The sequence below is a fragment of the Panulirus ornatus genome, chromosome 20 (genome assembly GCF_036320965.1).
Source record: "Panulirus ornatus isolate Po-2019 chromosome 20, ASM3632096v1, whole genome shotgun sequence".
Taxonomy (NCBI): Eukaryota; Metazoa; Arthropoda; class Malacostraca; order Decapoda; family Palinuridae; genus Panulirus; species Panulirus ornatus.
Genome location: NC_092243.1, coordinates 56493415 through 56514596, shown reverse-complemented (window position 1 = coordinate 56514596; position 21182 = coordinate 56493415). Strand labels below are relative to the sequence as shown.

The 21182-nt window shown below is 46.2% G+C and overlaps 1 protein-coding gene across 2 annotated transcripts in view; it reads left to right on the top strand.

The window, feature by feature from the left end:
- LOC139756034 (discoidin domain-containing receptor 2-like) overlaps window positions 1-21182 on the top strand; it is a 1074315-nt gene that overhangs the window by 883098 nt on the left and 170035 nt on the right. The window lies entirely within an intron of this gene.

Sequence of the window (21182 nt, the reverse complement as noted above, 5' to 3'; positions counted from 1 at the left end):
AGGATCGTCAGGCTATGTTGAGGAGGGAGAGGATCGTCGGGCTGTGTTGAGGAGGGAGAGGGTCGTCAGGCTATGTTGAGGAGGGAGAGGATCGTCGTGCTGTGTTGAGGAGGGAGAGAATCGTCGGGCTATGTTGAGGAGGGAGAGAATCGTCGGGCTGTGTTGAGAAGGGAGAGGATCGTTGGGCTGTGTTGAGGAGGGAGAGGGTCGTCAGGCTGTGTTGAGGAAGGAGAGGATCGTCGGGCTGTGTTGAGGAGGGAGAGGATCGTCGGGCTGTGTTGAGGAGGGAGAGGATCGTCAGGCTATGTTGAGGAGGGAGAGGATCGTCGTGCTGTGTTGAGGAGGGAGAGGATCGTCGGGCTGTGTTGAGGAGGGAGAGGATCGTCAGGCTGTGTTGAGGAGGGAGAGGATCGTCGGGCTGTGTTGAGGAGGGAGAGGATCGTCGGGCTGTGTTGAGGAGGGAGAGGGTCGTCGTGCTATGTTGAGGAGGGAGAGGATCGTCGGGCTGTGTTGAGGAGGGAGAGGATCGTCGGGCTGTGTTGAGGAGGGAGAGGATCGTCAGGCTATGTTGAGGAAGGAGAGGGTGGTGGGACACTGGGCTGTTCACGGGCACCTTACGTAACCTCCACTCACGCACGTAGCTCGCCGACTGCTCTTCTGGTTGAGTGGATGGTTGAGTGGACGGGTTGGTAATTGATTGGATGAGCAGTTGGTTGCGTGTATATGGATGGATGATTGGTTGATTACTGCATGGGTTATTGATTCGTTGGAAAACGGGGAGGTTTTGAGTTGATTGTGGGTGATTGGTGGAGTTGAGTGGATGCTTGGTTGCTTAGGTGGTTCAGTGGACGAATGGTTGGGTGGCTCACATGTCGGGAGCGCTGGTTGTTGGTTGTTTGGTGAAGTGGATAGATGGTTGTTTAGTGGGTTGAGTGGAAGGGAGATTGATTGAATTAGAAGAGTGGTTGATTGGTTGATTTAGTGAGTAGATGGTTGATTGCTTGGTTAAAGGGCTCTTTTCTTGGTAGATAGGATGATCATTAGTTTAAGACAGTTAAGTGGTCAAGTGGTTGATTGGTAGAGTGAGTTGATTTGCTAATCAAGTGGGTGAGTGTTTGATTAGTTGGTTGAGTTGGTGGCTGATGGATTGGTATGGGGATTGCGTTGGTGGTTAATCGTTTTGATAGGACTGTGATGGATTGGTTTAGTGGGTAATTGGCTGATTGGTCGAATGGATGGTTAAGGGGTTGATTGGTAAGTTAGATGCACGTTTTATTGCATGTGTTCATGATTGATTGGTCTACTAGATTCCGTTTGGATTAGTGTATTTTTGATTGGTAGGTAAACTGAATGATTGATCAGTCATGTGGTTGGCTTACCGGGCAGATGGGATGATTGGTCTGAATCGTTAGCTTCATGACCGTGTGATTAGCTGGTTTGGCGTTTGAATGGTTGATTGGTAGTATGGTACAGCTGATTGGTCGACTGTTTGGTTGGATGGATGATGGACAGGCTGCTGACCTGAACAGATGGTTGTTTGCGCTCATTGGTAGTTAGGTGATTGGTTTAATGGCTTTTTGTTTTTTTGAACGTGTTTAAGTTCGTTTGTTTTTGTTTCTTTGTTTCCCTGGCAGGATTGGTGTTTTTGTAATGAAGTAGGTTAATTAACTGTATTGCTTTCGTTGCTGGCTATTTCGTTGGTCAGTGTTTTAATTAGTATGTAGGGAGATAGATTAATTAGTATGTAGGGAGATAGATTAATTAGTATGTAGGGAGATAGATTAGTTAGTATGTAGGGAGATAGAATAATTAATGCTATATTTTTTTCAGTCAGTAATGTGGTTGACTGGTTAGTACTTTATTTGATTAGTGGCGGATTGTTTATATGTGTGGTTAGTATACTGGCTGATTAGGCATAGTTTTCCTTGATTAGTGGAAAGGTTGATTGGCTAGTACTTTGGTCAGTCAGTAGAGTGGTTGAATGGTGCGTCGTTTGGTTGATCAGGAGAGTGAATAATTGGTGAACGATTTGGTTAGACGGATGAGTGGTTGATTAACTAGTGTTTTGGTTAGAAGAGTTGAGTTGATTGCTTATTTCCTTAGTTAGTGAAAATAAGTGTTGAATGTGATTATATATATATATATATATATATATATATATATATATATATATATATATATATATATATATATATATATATATATATCATCCCTGGGACAGGAGAGAAAGAATACTGCCCAAATATTCTCTTATGTCGTAGAAGGCGACTAAGGGAGGAAGGAGCGGGGGTGGCTGGAAATCCTCCCTTCCTGTATTACTTCCCAAAATGGCGAGCATATACGAAAACAAATATACATCCATGCTGGAGGGGTTAGTAGGTAGGTTAGATGGCTAATTGGTGGTTTACGTTCACCTTCCTTATGTTGGCGTGGTAGTGCAGGTCCGCCCCTTACCCTTACCCTTGCACACACACACACACACACACACACACACACACACACACACACACACACCTCTCAGCATGGCGTGGCTAGCGGCACGTACCTCGCTTGTTTACTGCCTCCTTACGCCTGTTTTATGGTAATTGGCTGTTAAACACTTATTCCATCGCCATTTTTGGCCACGTTTATTCTCTCGTCGACGGTTGGCTTGTTCACCAACCTTGGTTTTTTGGTTGTTACTGTTGTCTTGGTGGTCCTGGGCCGTCTTGGTGATGCATTAGTGAGTTGACGTGTTGTTCTTGGTGAAGGACGTTCCTGTGGCCCTTTTGTTCGCCTACCCCTATGAACTTCTCACTCATTTTTGAGAAATTTTAGCCTTTATTTTTTGGAGTGGTTGCTCGTAACGATGTGTGTAAAGACGACAGTTAGTTCTTATGGCATATGGTTTTTTTTCTAGACGAACTAAAAGAAAAAAAATGCTGCAAAACATGCAGTACAAAGGCGCTCAGAACAATCACCGGCTGCCTAGCAGTCATAATCATTCAGCAACTCCACAACACTATAGATATACTGGGAATAAAAACGCGTTCCAGTATGCACGTCACTCGGTTATTTGCAACAGTACTAAACCCTCTTCCAGCCGAACCGCACCTGTAACCAGCCACCAACCCCAGTTAGTAACAAGGCTCTCCCCTCTGCCTCACACTGTAGAAGTCGTTACCTATAGATCCATCCCCCTTCCCCACTCCTTACCCTCCAACAAAAACACTGACAAAACATATAAACGCGGTAATGACTCGACCAGCCAAAAAAAAAAGGAGCCTCCCTCCAAAACCAGTCGTAAACGCCACCCCACTGGACGACACACACACACCCTTCTGAATCTACGCTCCCCAGACATGTACGAGCCACACTTTACTCGTCTGCGTTGTGGTCACCACCCGTCCCTCCTCCCCAACTTTACGGACGCACAAAGTGCAGCTTCCGTACTCCTCGTTTGCCTGGCACTCACCTCACGCAGACTACAAACACCATCGCACGACTTGTGGTCCCGCGCGATGCATGTGGCCAAGGGTTGATAGAAATGTTCCGTTTAGGTGTTACGAAGATATATGGTATGGGAGGAAAGCTTGTACAAACATTGAAGAGCATTTATGAAGACAATAAGGCGTGTGTGCAGGTAGGAACAGGTGAGTGGTTTCTGGTGAAGGTGGGGTGTGGCAGGGGTGTGTCATGCCACCTTGGCTGTTTGTTTTGTTTATGGCTGAGGTGGTGAGGGAGGTGAATGCAAGGGTCTTGGGTGTTTGGGGGACCTGGGGAGAGAGTCGGTGTTTGTATGCTGATGACACGGCGCTGGCTGCAGGTTCGAGTCTGGGTGTGTCTGAAAGGACAAAGTTGATAGTAAGTGTGAAGAAAAACAAAATGATTTAGAGGCTTAACTGTGGAAAGATACAGTTTAGTTATAATATGTATTTGAATGGAGAATCCTTGGAGGAAATGAAGTATTTTAGATACCTGGGAGTGGACATCGTAGTGAATGGAACCATGGAAGCGGAAAAATCATTGGATGGATGAGGGGGCGAAGGTTCTGGGAGCATTGGTGTGTGTGTGTGTGTGTGTGTGTGTGTGAGTGAGAGAGAGAGAGAGAGAGAGAGAGAGAGAGAGAGAGAGAGAGAGAGAGAGAGAGAGAGAGAGAGAGCGAACACTGGCATGTTTGAAAACCTAGTGGGCCCGATTGTGTGATATGGATGCGAAGCATAGGCTCCAGATAAGATTGTACAGAAGGTGAAATTGTCGAAAATCATATGTTTGAGGTCGATATGTGGTGCGAGGGCGGTTGGTTGAATATGAAATGATAGGGTAAGAGAGAGGTGTGTTAATAAGTGGAGTATGGCTGAGAAAGGTGATGAACGTGTGCTGAAATTGTTTGAGCATATGGTGAGAATGAATGAGGAGAGATTTACAAAGTGGATGGTTCTGTTAGAATTGAGGGGAACAAAGAGGATAAAGTGAAAAAAAGTTTTAATGTTTCGTGCCTGAACATGCAGAAGGGTATGAGGCGTGCACGGGATAGCGAATTAGAGTAATGTGGTTTACAGGGGCGACTTGCTGTCAGTGGACTGAACCAGGGCATATGTATCGCTCTGACACAACCATGGAAAGGTTGATAGTGTGGCCTAGTCGTTGACAGGGGAGTGGAAGTGAGCGGATGAAACCATATCTCTGTTTCTGGCGCTATCTCGCTAAAGTGGAAAAGTCAAACCAGCCGTTACCGGACTCCACCTACTTGTGGTTACACCACGGATGAATAGGCACCGTGAGCGAGGCTGTCTCATCGTCTGGTGACGAAATGGAAAACGGTCTTTTCAAAGAACTTCTCACTCCAATGCGAGTCCATCATTTCCATGCTGTTAGAAGTAACGCAGGCTTAAGGCTGTAGGAACCCCGTAAAGGAGGTCCTGGGGTTACATTATCAGTATAAATTCTTCAACAGACGCAGACAAGATACTTCACACCATACTTGATCTAGCCTCCAATGGAGATTATTCTTTTAGTAACTAACGTTGGCAAATTGTCTTTAACAAGTTAAACAGGTCTTGATGTTCGTAAAGATTCGTTCTCATATTTTTTTCTAAGATATTGTTAACATCAAATCTCTCCGAGTTGATTTTAAAACTTTCTCCCAAATTGTTAAAGAATAATTCGTGGTGAACTGTTAGTTTTATTGGGTAACTCCACCCCGTACCGATATGATGATTATCTGATAATTTTATCCAAACTAGTAATATTTGGCCTTTTGTCTAAATATGGTTCCACAAAGTAAGGTATATATATATATATATATATATATATATATATATATATATATATATATATATATATATATATATATATTCCCTGGGGATAGGGGAGAAAGAATACTTCCCACGTATTCCCTGCGTGTCGTAGAAGGCGACTAAAAGGGAAGGGAGCGGGGGGCTGGAAATCCTCCCCTCTCGGTTTTTTTTTTTTTTTCAATTTTCCAAAAGAAGGACCAGAGAAGGGGGGGCCAGGTGAGGATATTCCCTCAGAGGCCCAGTCTTCTGTTCTTAACGCTACCTCGCTAATGCGGGAAATGGCGAATAGTATGAGATATATATATATATATATATATATATATATATATATATATATATATATATATATATATATATACACACATGAGACACCAATGTTATGTTTTATCTTCACTACTGTTAAATATTATGGTGTGTAGGCGGTCATGAAATTTCAATATCCCGTCCGTTTGAAAGGGAAACTTATGACGTCAATAACAATACTTGGCATCTCCTGTGTAGTTGGCGTTTTCTCATTGGTGGATATTCTTTGATTGTTGCCAGACACCGCCCACCTGCTAGCAAAAATTTTCTCTCACCTAGCGTAAGAAATGTCATATTGATGTACGTTAGTGTTGGATAATGTCATGCTTGTCGAATGCTGATAGTCACAGAGGTTAGCATGCATCACTTGAGTTGTTAGTTCATGCTGAACGAGTTCGCGTTTGAAAATACACGGCCCAGAAACGTGTTGGCAACTGATGGTATGGAATGCGTTGTGCCATGCCATATATTACCTCCAGAATTTATTAACACTTAGAGAGTGTCAGTGTATTGAGAACTTTTATTAACTAAACAATTTTCCAGTTAACCTGTTGAAGCGCGACGGTACGACCTTTGGAATTGGATGGTACGATCCTTGAACACGACGGTAAGATCCTTGTGTATATGATAGCGTGTGGTGTGCACTGTGATGGATTGAATTATACGTTACGTGGTCGACAGTTTTTGTTATAAAACTCCATGACGCCTTTTGTAAGGGTTTTGCAGCTTCGAGGCTGCACTGTAATCAGCAGCAGGGAAATCGTGGGCTCTTTTGGAGCGAGAAGTTCTACGAAGAGATTGTTCAAACTTTCGTCAGTTGATGGTTATAATACAGCCTTGGACAGATGGCTTTTCACTCGCGGCATAATCACAACTGGGCGAAGTCCGGTAACACATGGTTTCATAGTTATGTGTTCTTTGACTTGGTATTGATATGTTAAATCTGTGAACTGGTGTAATCTTGAGTTGGTATAATTCTGAACTGGCATGGCTGTCAGTGGGTACATTACCGAGTGTTTTAAGAGATAGCGACGGTCCATGTGAGTAAATGATTTACGTGCGCGTGGATGGTTCGCTGTAGTGTACATGGGTGTGTGGGTCGCGCTGCTTTGAGCGTAGGTCGATGGGAGGGTGGGTGTTTTCGTTTGCATGGGTAGTTGGATGGCTGTTTGAGTGTACGTGGGTGGTTGTCTACGTGTACATGAATGGGTGGTTGCCCGATTGCGTGCACGTGGTTGGGTAGGTGGCTCTTTGCATGCACATGGGTGGGTGGAGAGCTGCGAGCGTGCTTGTGCGCGTGGGTGGGTGGGTGTCCGTGGGTGGCTGTTTGCGTGTACATGGATGGATGGGTGGCTGATTATGTGCACGCGGGAAAAGTGAATTAATGGGAAACAGTCCAGCATTGTGACATAGAACTTGGGTCTTGACTGGCAGAGAGGGAGAGGCGGAAAGTCGCAGACGGGATGGAGGAGGAGGCAAGGGGAGGGAGGGAAAGATCGATGTAGTTAGAATATGATGGAAATGAAAATCCGTTAGTACTGAAGGCAGGGTATGGTTGGCTGGAAAGAAAGGGAGGCGTACTGGAGAGGAGGGGAATGGAGGGGGAAAGGAGGAGGGAATTAGGACGATGGAGGGTGCCACTTGAGAAGGCTTCGTATAAGTTAAGGAGGCCAACTTCGCCTCTCACTTTAATTTTTTCCCCTCCTGTGCCTCTCCTTGTAATTCTTTCACCTCACTAGTATCGACATATTGGCCACACTCGGGTTTTTTTCCCTCTTTTATTTTATCCTGAGAAGTTTGGGATTATTGTAGAGCCAGGCCTTTGGTGGTGGTGGGGGCGTGTTGGAGGTGGTGACGGGGGTGTCTGGGTGGGAGGGTGTGCGAGATAGGGTAGTGGGTGGTAGGTGGCAGCTAGTGGTGGAGGTGGAGATGTGTTATGATTTGCTAGGGAAAAAGGGTTCAGGTGGCAAGAGGTAGCACCTGGTAATGGTGGTGGTAGAGAGGATTGGTGGAATGGGTAGGTGGGTGGTTGGTGGCACCTGGTAATGGTGGTGGTGGAGAGGAGTGATGGAGTGGGTGGGTGGAGGTGGGAGGCAGTGTGTGACACTCAAGGCTTCTGGTGATGTAAGATGATAGATGGTCAACTTGACCCAAGTCTTGGTGCCTTGCCTTCCTCACCTTTTGGCTCCTGAAGTTCCTCCCAATAGTTACTTCTCCTTTTCCAATAGGATGGTTAGAGGGGAAGGGAAGAGGTGGGACAGGGGAAAGGATAGCTTAATACGGAAGAGAAATCTGAAGTGTGTACAGGTAGGTGTTTGGTTTTAAGTTTTTTGATGCACTTGGGTAATTTTCTGGAAACGTGTTTTTGGTACAGACTTTGGGGTTGTGTATGTATTAATCTCTTCGTGTTTTGAAGGGGAATTTCCTAAGCTAGGCTAGATATTATTTGTGTACATCGATGGATGACCGGCGTCTTCCTGAGTGCTTTGAGGTTCTAAGACAACCCAGGGTGTTCCATGACTGTACTGTTGTCCAGATATCGGATTTGACTGTAATTTGTATCATCGTTGTCTTCGCTGCCATACTTTTTTGGCCGCTTCTCTCAGGTATGAACAGCATGGTTTAATCTTCATCAGTCGTTCGTGTTGTTCTACTGTATTTTCAGTGCTCGGGTATTTTTCAGTTTTGTAGAACCGTAGAGCCATATTTTGTATCCACTGTAACTTCAGCAAGCGTGATTTGGAGGCGAGGATCGTTGGTATATGTGAAAAGTACCAGTAGTTAGGACTTAAGTTACCATGCATGGCCTTGACTAGGTTCATTTTTTTTCCCGAAGGTGCCTGAACCTGCACATATTGGTCTGAGCCGCTTTACCGTGTGTGGATCTCCTGTTGATATGACCTGTTATCAAACCTGTGCATCTCATCTCGTGCGCTGTAACGTTTGTGGTTAGGTCGTTGGGTTTTATTCTTCCCGAAGCCACTGAAATGAAATTTGTTTGTTTTGTGTCTTCCAGTCCTTTGACAGTTTGTTTAATCTGGTTGCTTCTGACTGTGCTTAACGAGTATGTTCTGTGGGTGAGTTATTCGAGACTCGGTATGTGAGTGGCGTCTTCGGCAAAGGTGATGTCCGTGTTTATAGCAGGAACTGGTGGGCCAATGTCAGTTGTATGAATTATGAATAGTGTTGGAGGTAGGACGCTTCCCTGGGGTAACCCCGCTGAGTACAGGAAATTTGGGTGATAATTGAGAGTTGTTGATGATTTCTGGGATGCGTTGGTTTAGAATGTTACACAGTAGGCTTATTGTGATCTCTGGTATGTCTAGTTAGAGTAGGTTTTTGACGTAGGCCGTTTGTCCACACTTTGTCAAAGGCTTTGCTTAGTTTACTGTTTATACTTGGTCTCTCGAAGAAAAGTTTTTTCCCCTTTTCTTTCGCAATTGCTGACGTGGTGTTTCTCCCCTTTGAAAAGTCTTATTGATTAGAGGATATTGTTTTCAAGGTGGTCTCTTAACCCTGGATTAAGGTTATTGTTGTCACGGTATCCACTCGCACGTAACCTTAGGTTAATGATTCCCACGGAAAGTTTCCCTGGACTTCTAGGAGGGATATGAGGCGGTCGTTCTTTGGGTTTGTTTCTGGCATTCCAGGTTTTGGTATCATTGTTACTGTGGCCTCTCTGAACCTTCGGGGAAAGTACACTGTGCTTTGCATAGCGCCGTAGGTGTTGAGATGGTAGTGAAGTCCTCTAGGAAGTAGCATGTTCATTTGTCTCGTCTCTGTTTTTCTTGGTTTTCTGGATGGATGTTCGAAGTTCCAGAGGGGCTGGTCAATCGCCATTAAGAGGTAGTTGTTGAGGGGCAGTCGGGCTGAGTGTATGGTCTGGTGTGGGATGGTTCTTTCTCCGCTCTGAGTCATCCAGTCTGTTATATCTTTCTTATGCTTCTGGTGTAGTTTCTGCGTTCTTCAGGCGTCTACTTGAACACTGTTTTTCATGTGGTCATGAGACCTGTAGTCCTGCCTTCATCATCATCAATTTGGCTAGCTGATTTTCATATCTCTGATGTTATCTCTGGGGTTCCCCTTACAAGCGTCTGATTCCTTGCCAGAATGCTTTTGGGTCAGTACATTTCTGCGCCAGGGAGTTGGTCGTATTTCCCCAGTGCAGGTCATGTTGTTCTGCTTTTTCCATTAAGGCTTGATGGAGCGTCTTTACGCTGTTATTATAGAGCATAGGCGCAGCTGTGGGAGTGGGCATCATCTACGATACTGACGGAACGGTGTTAAGTTTTTCTTCTTGAGTGGACGGAGGATATGGTAATGGCTTGTAGCTGTTAATGGGGATTGCAGCTGATGGCGCTTTTCCGATGGTATCACACCTCGTATCTAGAGCCTTATCTGTTTCATCAGTTCGCCTTCCTCGAGGTCGGTATTGGGAAGATCCTTATCGATTATTTTACTGAATTTGGTTCCACTTGGCTCTCTGGTTAGCCCACCGTTGTGCGCCAGGGATGAGATTGGAGCGGTTGATAACGTAACCAGTAAGGTGGGAGTGTGATCGCTGCTGCTGGTGGTGGTGGTGTGGTGACCTCAGTCTAATGTGGATATCGTGGTAGCTTGTGCCCTTCCCACGTAGGGCTGAGGGACCTTATCTAGAATGGTTGGGAAGCTTGGTCTCCGGGTGTTGTGCGCCAAAGTATTTGGATTGCTCTCTCTCTCTCTCTCTCTCTCTCTCTCTCTCTCTCTCTCTCTCTCTCTCTCTCTCTCTCTCTCGAGGTGCTGCTGGTCTTTTCCTCTCCTCCCTCCCTCCTCCCGCTTGCTACCTTAATTCATTGCGCTCCTTAGCTGGACACGCGGGCTTTGTTCCAAGGTCCCGCACGGCTGCCCGCCTAATGGAGGGCTCGGTGCCACCCCTAGCCAGGCCCGCTCTCTCCCCGGTACTCGCTCAAGGGCCATATGTCTCCCTCGGCACGCCCTGAGGGGTTCTGTGTCTCCCTCAACACCCTCTAAGGGGTCGTGCCTCTCCCTTGGCACGCTCTGAGGTTCGTGCCTCTCCCTCGGCACGCTCTGAGGTTCGTGCCTCTCCCTCGGCACGCTCTGAGGTTCGTGCCTCTCCCTCGGCACGCTCTGAGGTTCGTGCCTCTCCCTTGGCACGCTCTGAGGTTCGTGCCTCTCCCTTGGCACGCTCTGAGGTTCGTGCCTCTCCCTCGGCACGCTCTGAGGTTCGTGCCTCTCCCTTGGCACGCTCTGAGGTTCGTGCCTCCCCCTCGGCACGCTCTGAGGTTCGTGCCTCTCCCTCAACACGCTATAAGGGGTCGTGCCTTTCCCTCGGCACACTCTTAAGGGGTCGTACGTATCCCTTGGCATGCTGTAATGGGTTGTATGTCTCTCGGCACGCTCTAAGGGGTCGAATGTCTCCTTCTGAACGCTCTAAGGGGTTGTATGTGTCCCTTAGCTTGCTATTGGGGTTTGTATGTCTCCCTTGGCATGCTCTAAGGAGTCGTATGTCTCCCGTGGCAGGCCCTTGGAGGTCGTAGGCTTCCCTTGGCATTCTCTGTGTGGTCGTATGTCTCCCTTTGCACGCTCTAAAAGGGTCGTATGTCTCCCTAGACACGCCTTAAGGGCCATATATTTCTCCCTTGGCATGTTCGTAGGGGTCGTATGACTTCTTTGATATGCCCTGAGGGATTTCATGTCTCCCATATCACGCTCTAATGGGTCATGTGTTTCTCTAACTGTTCGTGTACCTCCCTTAGCACACCTGTGGTACTTTCTAAGGGGTCTTACGTCTCTCTTCGCAAGTTCTAGGTGCCCATATGCCCCACTTGGCACGTTCTAAGGGGTCACATGTCCCCCATGAAACGTTCAGAAAAAAAAGGGGAACTTAAGTCTTTCTTGGCACGTTCTAAGGGGTTGTATGTCATTTTAAGGGGGTGCTCTGTGCTCAGGCGTCTTACCGTTTTGCAAGGTGAATGATGAGTAATTTATATCACACAAGAATATATACTGAACTTCTCATAACCTGACCTTTGACCTGTGCTACCATTTCGAAGGTGATATCTTGTTGTTAGGCCGAATGACGTCAGATGGTTCATGGAAACTGGTAAGAGATGAATATTTTGCCCATGTTAACACTGATTACCGAGTTCTCCGATTCCCAAGAATGACTCGAACTAAGGTGATGATCATTAGATTATCGTCCTTTGAAAAATAAGTGAATTATTCGTGTCCTTTCTGTCTACCCAGTTTATCGACATTCGGTCCAATTACTCTTTTATACCTTGATCTGTCCATCCAGCTATCCATCCATCTGTCCGTACATCCGTTCATCCATCAATCCATCCATCCATCCATCCATCCATTCTTCCATGTACCTATTAATCCATCCATTCATTCATTCGCGCATGTCATTCATTCATCCATCCATCTGTTTACTAATCCATCCATCTAATTTCCCAACCATCCATCTATGTACCACTCATCCAATCATCTACCCATCCGTCCATGTTTATACCAATCCATCCATCCATCCACTTACCAGTCTATCCACCCTCTCATTCATCCATCCCTCTTATCTACCAGTCCGTCCATGCATCCATCCTCTCATCCATCCTCTCATCCACCCGCTCCTCCCTGCAGGCCTGTCAGTAATGTTGGGTGTTATTACGTATAATAAGGCGGGTTGGTCCTGCCTGTGGACCAGTCTGGAGGCTCCCTCGCCACTCAGGATGCCGCTCACACAGCCTTACAGAATATGATTATCTCCCTCCGCCCCTGTGTAGGGCACGGAGCCAATATCTGATGGGCTGGAAGGCCATAGGACGTGAGGGGTAGGTGCTGCATGGGCGACCTTGGGAAGGGGAGGAACGAGAGATCCTACGTGGGAAGGGGAGATAGAGATCCTGTATGGGGAGAGGAGGGGGCAGATCCTGCATGAGAGGAGAGGGAGATGAGATCCTACATGGGGGAGAGAGACGTCCCTTCCTTCCTCTGTGAACATAAACAAACGACTAAGGTTAGACGGATAGGGAGGTAGGTGGGGATGGAAACAACGCACGCCAACAGTCCTCTATCCCTTCATCTTCATCTCCTCCCCAGGCCCACCATCTCCTCACTCCATCCATCACCATCCCGTCCCTCTTTAGCTCCATGCATTTGGCCACAGTCCGGCAAGCTGTGGTGTATATATATATATATATATATATATATATATATATATATATATATATATATATATGTATATATATATATATATATATACTTTTTTCTAGCGTTGAGATTCGGCTTCCTCTCTGAGGCTGGGAACATTCTGCCAGGCCGAGCACAACTTCGTGGCAACCTGACAGATCAGAGGAGGACGGGGTCAGACTGGTGCTGCTGGGAGGGGGTGGTGGTGGCGGCGTAATGGTGAGGGTGAGGGATGAGCTGGTGTGTGTGTGGGGGGACCTTTATGTAGAGGGGGAGGAGAAGACTGGACAGTACAGGTTGGTGTGGGAAGAGATGGCGAGAGGGGACCTACAGTTGGAAGGCCAGAAAACAGAAGACATGATGGTCTATGACGAGGTTATCTGTTGGAGGACAGTACATGGGAAAGCCAGTTTACAGAAGACCTGATGGTCTATGACGAGGTTATCTGTTGGAGGACACTGCATGGGAAAGACAGATAACAGAAAACATGGTCGATGACCAGGTCTTCTGTTGGAGGACAGTAATTGTAACTTCAACTCTTTGTGTAATACATGGAAATAAGTATAGTAAAGCAGAAAGTTGGCCCATACTCGCCACTCCTTGCGGCACATCAGCCGGCAGGAAAAATAACTGTGGAGGAAATGTTAGAAATTATGGATGGGAAACGGTCTGGACGCATTCAGGATGCTCCGTGGAGAGTGTGTTACACCTGATTTGAAACGAAGAAGTTGAAAAACATGTATGATATATTGCCATTCTTTAACTGGCTTTGTCCTTGTCTATCCTCGGTGTCAATGTATCTATAGTCTTCGCTTTGACGTTACATCTGGCGGCAATGTATTCCAGTGATCCGTATCTCTACTGTTGTAGAAGCTTTTGTGCCTCTTTTTGATGTCACATCTCCTTCATACCGTTGCTATCTTGGGTGAAGAAACTGTCATAAGTTGATGTTACCTAAATTGTCTTTATGGAAAACTTTTTGTTAGGCTTCGTCGATGTCTGCAGTTGTTTTAGAAAATAGAGATTGGTTGTAGGTCTCTGATGTCTTCATGAGGTTTGCTTTTCAGTGATGGAATTCGCTTTGTCGCGCTCCTCTTTCTATTCGTTCTAGCTCTTCTCTGATAAATTTGGGCGACCAGATCTGAACAACTGTTCTCAGTGTGTTATGACTAGGTCGGTGTAAGAAGTAAGGTTTTTCATTGCACAGTCTATACTTCCTCTGAAAGCTAACATTCTGTTTGCTTTATCATATGTAGTTCGACATTGCTTTGTGTATTTGAGGTCATCGTAAATTTTTAATCCAAGGCCTTTTAGATCTCCAGCTTATGATAAAGGCTTATCGAGCATTTGCTATTCGCTTTGTCGAGATTGAAGTCCCACTGGCCATGCCTCTGTATCAGCTTGTCCAAATCTCTGTGAATCATGAGGGAATCTTCCCTTGTTTGGGTATGATATCCTAATTTTCTGTCATCAGTAAATCACGGGATTCTATTGGTTAGACCCACATCTTCAGGTAATCTACACCGGTAATAAAACGTTATGGGTCCCAGAATTGTCCCTTGTGGTACCTCGTTCGTCTGGCTGAGCCGGTAGGGTGTGGAGGGAAGGTGATGGAGGAGGGAGAATGTTTGGGGTAGGGGTATAGGGAAGGTGATTGTGGGGGAAGGCATTTGTGATAGGGAGAGGAAAGGTAGGGGAGTTTGGTGTGGGGTTTGATTAAGGGAGGCTTATGAGCGGCGTAAAGGGTTAGGGTAAGTGTAGGGGAGGTTGATATGGGCGTGATGGAGGTGGGTAAGTGGTGGGGGTGGTGTTAGGTAAGAGCAGTTAGCCAGTGTGGGAGATCAGGATGTGTGGTTAGGATGTTGTAGGAGGTAGCTTGGAGGCCAGGATGTGTGGCGAAGACAAGAGTAGAAAACTAAGAGAGGATGTGAAGTAAGGGGGAGGGAGGAGCCGGTAGTCTGGGTGAAGGAGGGAAGAAATGCAGTTGATGAGAAAAAGGTTTTAGATACAGAACTTCTCCCTCCACAACCACCATAATCTCCCTCTTTCTTTATAGCTCCCTCTCTCCCTCTCTCCCTCCCTCTCCCCCACTTCACTTCCCTCGCCAGATTAAAGGACATTTTTGCCCCGTCATCCAGTTAGGCTCGTTTCCGCGGCGGTTTAAAGAGTGCGTCCGGGGCTCTTATTGGGCCACTGTTTATACTGCTTAGTCTTAAATTGGCTGCTATGCAAATGAGCACCCGCCGAGGTGTCCTGTCAAGTGGAACAAAGTGTTCCTTTTCCTTTTCAAGGCCCTGTAGTGGTTCCCCTCACTCTGGTGAAGAAAGTGCCATTCTCCCTCCCTCTCTCTCTCTCTCTCTCTCTCTCTCTCTCTCTCTCTCTCTCTCTCTCTCTCTCTCTCTCTCTCTCTCTCTCTCTCTCACACACACACACACACACACACACACACACACACACACGTTACCTTCTCTTCTATTATTACCACTCGTCCGAAACAGATGTGAGAGCATGTTACACGTGTCATTAGGGAGAACCGATCTAGAGTCCCATGGAGACGGACTGACTGTCATTTGCCAGGAGAGAGAGAGAGAGAGAGAGAGAGAGAGAGAGAGAGAGAGAGAGAGAGAGAGAGAGAGAGAGAAAGAGAGAGAGAGAGAGAGGTCTCCAAGGAACGCCACAAGTGCTGATTGTAAAGTGTGAAGAGAAAGAGAAAGAAATGAAATGGCCCCTCAGGTGATGAAGTGGCCCTTGGAGTGGGACTTGAAGAGTGAGGAGAGGTCCCCCATTGGTCTCATCTCGCCTCTTCCTCTTCCTTCCTTGACCCTCTTCCCTATACTTCCACATAACTCCACCACCTCCATCCCATTACTCTCGCCCTTCCACAAGTCCCCCTGGCGGTGATCCCTTCACTGCGTAATGCGCGGTACTGCTCAGCATCTTCGACCATTGAACACTGTGGGTAGGAGCCGTGTAGGTCAGGTCAAGTCCGAGGCCAAGGACATCACAGTCATGGGTCGCACCGTCGTGCTCGAGGGTCGTACCATCGTGCTCGAGGGTCGTACCGTCGTGTTCGAGGGTCGTACCATCGTGCTCGAGGGTCGCACCGTCGTGCTGAAGGGTCGTACCGTCGTGCTTGAGGGTCGTACCGTCGTGCTTGAGGGTCGTACCGTCGTGCTCGAGGGTCGCACCGTCGTGCTGAAGGGTCGTACCGTCGTGCTGAAGGGTCGTACCGTCGTGTTCCAGTGGTTGATGCCGAGCTTACACCTGGTATCGTATTTAACCCGTGGTTGAGGAGTGAGGTGGAAGGCCTCGGCCAGTACATACCTCACGTGCCGTCCCTGGTTACCACTGTGTCTGGCGGTGTTATCACAGAGACCAAGACAGTCATAAACCATTTCCAGATCGAATTCGCTCACCCTCTCCCATCATGTTTTCAGTCGTTCCCTTTTTTTTTTTACCATCATCTCTCTCTCTCTCTCTCTCTCTCTCTCTCTCTCTCTCTCTCTCTCTCTCTCCCTCTCCCTCTCCCCCCTCACCTACCCATCCCCCGAGCATCACATTGTCCGTCGTTCCCTTTTGCCATCCAAGCTTTCGGCGCTCTCTGCCCCACCCATTCTCCCTCTCCCGTCCTCGAGAGGAGGTTTTACGGGATAGAGAATTTAATTCTCTCTCTCTCTCTCTCTCTCTCTCTCTCTCTCTCTCTCTCTCTCTCTCTCTCTCTCTCTCTCCAGTTACCCACAAGAGGTAAAGGAATCCAGAGAAAGAGGAGCACTTTTTTTTTTTTTTCCCCGGGAGAGCTTGGGCTTGAGAGCCTGGAGGAGCCACCTCCTCTCCCCTCAACGCATCTTTGCCCATTTACATCTGTTTACCCTGACACTTCCAATTACGTCTTGGGGGTCGGTGGTGAGGAGGAGGAGGAGGAGGGTGGGGCTACAGGGCCGTCTTATACTCCCTCCCTGGAAAACTTTGGGATCAATTTTTCATCTTTGTCCAAATGTCTTCGTTTGTGTCTTGCGTCGAATCTACTCCTCTCTCTCTCTCTCTCTCTCTCTCTCTCTCTCTCTCTCTCTCTCTCTCTCTCTCTCTCTATATATATATATATATATATATATATATATATATATATATATATATATATATTTTATTTATTTATTATTCTTTGCCACTGTCTCCCGCGTTAGCGAGGTCGCGCAAGGAAACAGACTAAAGAATGGCCCAACCCACCCACATACACATGTATATACATCACGTCCACACACGCACATATAAATACCTATATATATATATATATATATATATATATATATATATATATATATATATATATATATATATATACATGTACATAATGAAATGATAACATGAAATGATAACCCCCTCCCTCCGCACGCGCGCGAGGTATTGCTAGGTAAAGACAACAAAGGCCACATTCGTTCACACTCAGTCTCTAGCTGTCATGTATAATGCATCGAAACCACAGCTCCCTTTCCACATCCAGGCCCTACAAAACTTTCCATGGTTTACCCCAGACGCTTCACATGCCCTGGATCAGTCCATTGACAGCACGTCGACCTTGGTATATCACATCGTTCCAATTCACTCTATTCCTTGCACGCCCTTCACCCTCCTGCATGTTCAAGCCTCGATCGCTCAAAATCTTTTTTCACTCCAGATATTTACTTAATGTTTTACGTCTTGGTAACAGTGAAGAAAGAGGAAAAGAATTGGAAAAGACAGAAGAAACAACAACCAAGAGAAGTAATGAATGAATGAATTAGAATGTTTAAACATATACAGGAAGAGAGAGAGAGAGAGAGAGAGAGAGAGAGAGAGAGAGAGAGAGAGAGAGAGAGAGAGAGAGAGAGAGAGAGGAATGAGGAACATGAACCGAAGACAAAGAGCGTGGAACCCCCGGATCCTCACCCAGTCTCCCACCATTACCCTTGACTTTTGAGTTGCTCCTCCTGATGAATTACCTAATGGGCCCGGGGTTAATGATGCCTTGATTAATGGTTGTTGTGGCCAGGCTGAGTAGCAGACGAGCGAGGTGGTGTAAGGGAGAGGAGGAGGGGATAATGGGGGTGTCGCTACGGTGAAGGAGGGCGTAGATTAGTTTTTTCAAGCGTAAAAATGGAATGTATGAGGGAGGGTGAGCAAGGGGTGTAGCAGCGGGGGGAGGGGGGGTCGCAGGGTCTTGAGAAATACCGAGAGTGAGAGGAAGTGGTGAAGGTGTAGTGAATTGTTGTGTGTGGGGGAGAGATGGGTTCATAGGGGTAAAGATTATGTGCTTGTAAGGTAGAGTGATACTGTTTCTTCGGGGTTGTAAGGAGTAGATTTAGGTATTTTCTGAAGTTCTAAAGTATAGAGATAGGGTTTCTATGGGGTTCTAGGATGTAGACATAGGGTTTCATTTTGGGTTCTGAAGTGTAGGGATAAGAATATTGTAGTGAGAACGCTGAAATTTGGATACAGGATTTAACTGTGGTATATATGCAACAGTAGGATTTAACCAATCAAATCGAAGTTTGGGAGAAATGTATTTAGAATTGCATCTAATGTATTTAGGGCGTGTATTAAAGGATTTGAAAGCGTATAGAGTGTGTCGGTAAGTATAGGGGGGAGGTAGGGAGATGAAAGTCTCGTGTTTTTGATACGGGAAGATTTACAGGGAGAAAAAAAATTGCTTTTCTCAATATAACCGTTTTAAGTCTGTTATGAAATTTTGGAGTAGGTACCCAATTCACCACAACAGTTTTCTTTTAAAAACCGAAATTTTCTTCGAATAGAATCAACATGGCAATTATTTTTCTCTAAAGACGAAGTTTTTCTTTCAATGAAGAGAGCAGTTGAGTTTTCCCTTCAAGACGAACTTTTCTTTTCAGTAGAATGAAAACGGTATTTGGGGACTGTCAAGTGTTTTTTCCATGTTTGCCGACTAGGGAAGCCACACGAGCCAATAGATGTGACCCATTTTATGATAAATGGAGAAAACCTAAAAGAAGAGGGATGGATGTTTGGCATGCCTGGAAGTGGACGTGGTAGCGAATGGAACCATGTAAGCTGAAGTGAGCTATAGTGTGGGGGGGGGTCAGGTGGGGCTGAGGTCCTGGACTCGTTGAGGAAAGTGTGGAAAGACAGGTCACTGTCGTTGAGGGCAAAGATAGGTATGTTTGATGATATAGTCGTCTCGACGGTGAGGTCTAGAAGTGAAAGTACGGTAGAGGGGGACATAATGTCTTGGAATGGAAGTGCGTAAGGACAGTATGTGGTGTGAGGAAGGTTGATTAAGCAATAACGATAAGAGAGGTGGTAGTAAGATGAGTATGGTTGAGGAAGGTGAGAAGGGTTTGCTTAAATGGTTGGGACATATGGAGAGGATGAGTGAGGAGAGGATATACTTGTCAGAAGTGGCGGGGACATGATGAGGGAGACCAAATTGGAGATGGAAAGATGGAAGAGGCGGGTGCCGGTCCAAGCCTTGATGCACACGCCCTTACCTTTTTATAGGTAGATGATGATCTTGTAGGTGAAAACAACTCTTTTAGGTAGATATGATTCTTGTTTGTAGTTGTTGAAGGCTTTCCCTGATTCCTGCCTCACTCTGCTTGTATGTTGTTCTGCATATCATGTCAGAAGATGCCACTGGGCGGATGGCGTAACCCACATGGTTACCAGCACGTAACAGTCTGGCTTTGTGAAGCACCTGTTGAGGGCACGTAACTGGTCAGGGAGTTGAATGCGATGACGTAACTCTCCGACTGCGATGTATGAGGGAGCGCTTAAGGGGCTGAGTCGTGTCACTGAAGAGGTTAGGTCGTCGTAATCAAGGAGTTAGGATGTGAAAGTTCAAGTGTGGTTGTAATGAGTCGTATTTTGCGGAATGCGGGTCGTAGGTTCCATTGCTCCTATTCGCGTGTAAGCTTCTAAACCTCATATATATATATATATATATATATATATATATATATATATATATATATATATATATATGAGAGAGAGAGAGAGAGAGCTACTATAGATGCTTTATACTATACTGAGTTACTGTAGATTAATGTCGTCTATTTAGTTCTTCAGTATTATGGGTGTTGTGTCTTTATATGTTTGGAACGTAACGTTGCTAGCTTGCCTGGGAGTCGTGTGGCGAGTATGATGCCCCTGGTGTGGTGATCGTGGGAGTAGTTGGTTGGGGTGGGTTTAATGTATTAATGGAATGTAATGGGTGTGGTAATGCGAGCCGAGAGGAAGGCATTAAGTATATAGCCCTCCTGTTGCTAGAGAAGGTAGTAAGATGCCTCTTCCCCCACCTCCTCCCCCTTAACCTACCCTACCCTGCCCTACCTTCCCCCACCTCCCTCTCAGCTCTAAGGTAAGCTGCTTATTATGTCTTAGCAGCCAGGTGCATAGTGATGGGGTAAGGTGGGGGATGATGGGCAAGATGGAGGTGATGGGGGTAGAGTGGCCTGATGAGGGTCAGGTTGGGGTGGGGTGAAGGTCAGTAGGATATTTGAAGGGGAAGGTGGGGTAATGATGGGTGGGATGGGGTGAAGATGGGGTGATGGGTAGGGTTGGTTGCTGGGCAAGGTGAGTTGATAGGATTAGATTATGATGGGGCGTCACTGTAGTCAAGAATTTGATGGGAATATAATGTTGTTAAAGGTGATATCGTTGGGGAAGGTGATGGGTAATGATAATGGGGGAGTTTCCGATGTTCAAGATGAAATGGGGAGAATGAGGGTAAAGATAAGTGGGATGTAGCAGTAGAGAGTGAGTGCTGGTGTGGGATGAGAGTAGTGATGGGTAGCGAGAGTGGAATGGTAGGAGGAGTGTGTACAAGTTCTTGCAGGACAATTACAGTTACAATTACTGAGTGAAATGTCGTGGTAGGTAGATAGATCTGTAGTTAAGAGTATATTTAGTCGTAGGTGTCAGATTTGTAGGGTGTATGTAGTCGTAGGTACTCAGATTTGGAGTGTATGTAGTTTTAGGTGGTCATATTTATAGAGTGTATGTAGTTGTAGGTTGGAGGTTTAGGGTTGTACATATTGGTTAATGAGGTATAAGTAGAGGGGTTGGGAAAGTGTAGATAAGGGGTAGGGAAGTGTGGGGATAGGTGTGGAGGTGGGGGTTGGGAGGTGGAGTTGGAGGGAGCGAGATGTGCAGATGCAGTTTTGGGTGGGGTTGGGTGGCGGGGCGAGATGTAAGTTGAGGAGGTACAGGTTGAGGAACCGAGACACTGGTTGGGGAAGATAGGCGAGGGTATTACAATATGTACATCTTAAAAAAAGAAAAAAAAAGAGAAAATCGAGGTTGGTATGTGTTCTTATGTACCAGAAAATGCATAATTAATCGCACTGAATTCCTTAAGATAATGGTGATAAGATAGACTTGAAGGTCAACCACATTCAATTTCAT